The sequence below is a fragment of the Carlito syrichta genome, unplaced genomic scaffold (assembly GCF_000164805.1).
Source record: "Carlito syrichta isolate Samal-C Ts95f unplaced genomic scaffold, Tarsius_syrichta-2.0.1 Scaffold311198, whole genome shotgun sequence".
NCBI lineage: Eukaryota > Metazoa > Chordata > Mammalia > Primates > Tarsiidae > Carlito > Carlito syrichta.
This window is the reverse complement of record NW_007255294.1, coordinates 238,326-242,967: the sequence shown is the minus strand read 5'-3', so window position 1 is coordinate 242,967 and position 4,642 is coordinate 238,326.

Here is a 4,642-nt window from a genome sequence, read left to right as displayed (position 1 = left end):
CCTGGCCAGTGCTTAACAAAACAATGACTCCTTGCCTTATTATTTTAGTGAGTTCTAGAATCCTTGTTCAAATTCTGATAATGGTAAGCGTGGACAGTTGGGTGAATTGGGAGGAAAATGTGTCAAGGACTTTGGTCTTGACTTGTGAATGAGTTGGGCATTAAACAGGGAAGAGGATTGAAGGAAAGTGCCCCTCTTGCAGGAGATTATCGACACTGAGTATCACTCTGGAAGAGAAAAGAGGCTCTACTCAATGTTATAAGCCCAGCAATGGGTGTTCAGCCTTGAAGGAATGTTACAAGCTAGTGTGACCAGGTGGGAGGGCTTGGAAGCCATGCCTCACAAGGGGGGAGGCTGTGGGTTTAGCTTTCTAAAGGACTGATTGTTAGAAGAGGGAATCAACTCTGCTGCTCTGTGAGAGGCACGGGCCTGCAGGCCCATGAGAACCTCATGATAGAATGGGTTGGGAAGAGGACTTGTACTGGGCAGGGAGAATTCCTGGAAGCTGTTGGCTGCAACCTCTCAGGAGTCAGAGGTGTCAGGACGTGGAGAGGGAACCCTGAGAGGAGAACTGGTCACTTCAGGACTTGACAAGGCAAGGTAAGCCAGCCATGGCCATATACAGGTAGGAGGCTTTCGTTGTTGATTCTTCTTCGAAATTTCATTACAAGGTAGAGACAGTGCTCCCTTGCTGCTGCCTCTCCTCCTTCCTGTGAATCAGAAGGCCGAGTTTGGAACCAGGAACAAGCATTTCTGCCTCTTGGAGAGTCCAGACCCACCTCTCACTGCTGCTCAGCAAGCTGCAGTTCCACAGACTGAGCTGCACCCACAACCTGCAGAGCCCAGGCTGGCCTGGATAGGGTTCATCTCTAGCTCAAAGCCATGAGGACATCAGGGAAAAAAATAAGTGTGACCTGAGGACTCAGGACAAACACTTACATTCTGCATCTTGAGCCCTAACCCCGGACCTCCAATAGCCCATAAGCCCAAATGAGGATGCATGTGACAGGTGCAGCCAGACATGATAGACAGCCAAGGGTGCTCATCCCTTCTCAGACCAGCCTGCAGATGAGTCTGCCTCCCAGAGGGCCTGGCCCACAGGGGCCAGCACTTCACCAACCCCAGGTCACCCCAGGCCGCTAGCAGTTAAAATTTACCCCCAGGTCGAATACCCAGAGAAAGAATGAGAAGGGTCCCCACTGACCTCAATGCCTCTAGCTTAATTTTATTTAATTTTAAAGAAATAGGACCTCTGTGAGCAGCTGTTCTATAGCATGATCCTTAAGGACTCTGGGCCAGAACCAGAACACGGTTCAGGTTCTACTCTGCCACTTCCCAGGTGACTGGGAGAAGGACAATTTGACCTCTCTAATTCAGCTCCTCATTTGAAAAACTGGGAGGCTAGGGACTCCCTACTCCTAGAACTGTGGTGGATTCAATGCTTAGAACCAAGCACACAGCAAAGTGCCTCAGGGGTGGTGGCCCCTGGACCTTGTCCCTAGGAGGAGTGCAGGAGTCCCACAGGGTTCACGTGGAGGCCCAGGGTCCCTTGAGCCCACAGGCAGGAGAGGATTCTAGAAGCTGCCAGGGAGGCCTCGAATGCCAAGGCCATGATGTTTATGCTGTGAGGAAACCAGGCAACTTGCTGGTTTGCATTAGGCCCTCAGCCCTGGGCAGCTGTAGCCTATTAGTACTGGGCTCTGCTGAGGCAGAGCTCAGGCAAAACCCCCACCCTCACCCCACTCAACCCCACATCCGCAGATCCACGTTCCCCCACACCGCAGGGCCCTGGGTCAGCACCTCGCAGGCAGCTTTGAATTTCCTTGGCAACCCACCAGCCCCACACTACGCAAGTGGAGTCGCCCTGTGTTTTCTGGCATTGCCCGCTGTGCTCTTCCTCCTCCAGCTCAACTACACACAGCTCCATACCCCCTGGGGAGGCTGAGCCCTGCGTTGCTCCCAGCACACACAACCATGCTGCTCAGATATATGTTGTTCCCAAAGCGGGTACCTGTGCGTGCTCACATACACACATTGCTCCCAAAACACACGCACACACATGGCCTATGCTCTTTCCAGGTTCAGTAGGACTGAATGAAATTCCCCAGGTCCGTGAATCCTCCCTGCCATGAGAGAGGTTCTTGGGGAAGTTGTGAGAAACCCATGAAGTGTCTTCGAGAGGCAGGGCCATGGCCTTACTGACTGCCAGCACCCAGTCCCGAATCTGAAGTTTCACTGAGCTCTGCCTTTGCAGGGTGAACGTCTCTAGACTCCTGGGGCATGCAGCTCTGGCCTAAGGATCGACCTCCCCACTAACTCAGTCCTACCCTGCCCCCTCCAAGAAGCTTGCCCCGACCTCCCCTGAGGTGAAGCTCCTGCTTCGTCCTTCACCAAGGCCAAGAGAGCGATCCTGCCCCTGCCTGGCTCCGTCAGACCTGACATTCCCATCTGAAAAGAATCGTGGCTCTACTCTACCAAATACTCCCACCCCACTTCCCCTGCAGGTGCTAGCTGTCTCCGCCTCCTGGCCTTTGCAGGGACTCTGCCTGGAGGGCCCCGCCAACCTGTTTGCTTTAGTTAGTGCTAACGGTCATGCCTCTGTCACGCCTCAGCTCCAAGCAGCCTCATTTGGGCCCACTAGGCTGAACTCTTCAAACAGCCGCTCCCTGCCAGGTCTGATGTGACCTGGTGCCCTCAGCTCTCACAGGGCGTAGGCTCTGCTCTGGGGCTTTCCAGCAAATGAGCTTAAGGCCAGGGAAGCAAGGGAGGAGAAGCTGGGGCCTTTAGGGAGACTGAGTCCCCTTCCACTCCCTCCTCACCCAACCTCCAGCTCTTACTCCAGCTTGACTGTTGCACCCAAGGCCATTTCCAGCGGAGCCAGCATCACTACCTTGGTCACACTGGCTACACCCTCTGCCAAGTTTTGACTTGCTAGTGGACTGAGCAGTGTCCCATACAGCCCTCTCTGCCAGGCTGTGGGGTGGGTGGAGTGGGGAGAAGAACTCCTCTCCCAGCCTCCCTTTCCCCTGGCTCCTGAGGCTGATGCCTGACTGACTGATGTGTCACTTTCTGGGTCTCAGAGTCCTTATCCAACCAACGGGCACACAGTTCCTCTCTTACTACCTCCGGGCCGTGCAAGGATCTACTGTGAGTCAGATGAGGAAGTGCACTGGGAGGAAGAGGCAGAAGGCAGCCCTGAGGTGACTAGCTGGTCAGAGGCATGTAAGTGCTCTGGCCTGGTCCCAGCCTGGGGCCTCTGGGAGCTGGGCCAGCTGTCTATGCACCCATGCAGGTGCAGGATGTCTGCAGCAGCTGCCGGGAGCCTCCCAGATGCCCCAGCTCTGGGGGCATGTACCAGTCCGTGCCCCTTCCTCTCTGTCCCATCTTTTCCATCGAGGTCTCACCTCACTCTCCATCTGGCTCTGTGCGTTCTTCCCCTTACCCCTGATACTCTGTTCACACCACCTCTGGCCCTGGGACATTTTTCTCTCAGGCTCTGGGATAGCCTTGTCTTGAGGGCCTCCCCATTTTGGCTGGGGAAGGTAGGGTGAGCAGGGGTGGAGGCCTCTGCCGCCATACGGACAATCTGACTGTTGCAGGGCACCTGCCTAAGACCCTGGCCTCTACTCCATTTCCTCTCCTGGCACCCAGAACCAAGTCACCCTGAGCAAGTCCTGGAGATCCTGCCCATTCATGAGTAAGGTAGCATCCCCAGAAGACTCTGCTGCAGCTGGGCCTGGACTTGTATGAAAACACAAGTGCTCGTGTGTGGAGAGGGGTGGGGGCATCAGGATGCGGGCAGTGTGAGAGTGACCCAAGAAGAGGCTGCAGTCGGCTTGCGGCAGGTGCAGAGGACACTACAGGAGCTTCTTCTCCACAATTGTGGCCCAGTCACCACCCAGACCCTGCCAGGCCCAGTGCCCCATGGTCCCCACCCCACTGCCTGCTCAGGCTGGCAGCGTTCCTTTGCAGCCTCCTGCCAACACAACCAGCCCCCTGCCCCCACGGGTGTCCATGCCAGAGCAGCATTCCGCAAGCCTGGCTGCATCTCCCCAGCAGAGGCTGAGCAGGAGGGCCACTCAGCAGCACTCAGGTCACGGCGAGGGGCACACAGGGGCCTGGGCCTCTGGCCCCCACTCCTCTGGTCCTACCATCTCCTGGTCCTGGGCCAGTCACCTTAAAGGATCTGATCTCTGCCGCTGTGGTCTGGGGCTTACAGCCTGAGGCCACCAGGTAGGTATGGGTCCACTGGAGCCAGGTCCTGGAGGCACAGATCAAAATGAGCCCAGGGCCGCCCTGGGATAGGGATGGGAGCCAGACCAGTTGGGGACCCCAGACTCATTCCCAGGTCTAAGCAGCCCAGGTCAGAGGGTAGGGGCGGTGCGAGCAGCTGGGATGGGATCGCTCAGGGGAGCGGGTGTAAACCTTGTCTGCAGGGGTTGGGGCCGGCGCGCTCCGCTTCCTGCTTTCGCCGCGGCCTCCCACCCTGGCCCCCCTCCGTGGCGCAGCTGGAGCGCACTGAGGTTGGACTCCCGGACGAACTTCCCGGCAGAAAGGAGGCTCGATGCAGGAGGGTGGGGCCGGGGTCTGTCTGCTTCGATGTGAGCCGCGGGGACGGGCCGGGGGAGCTGGCGGCCCGCGG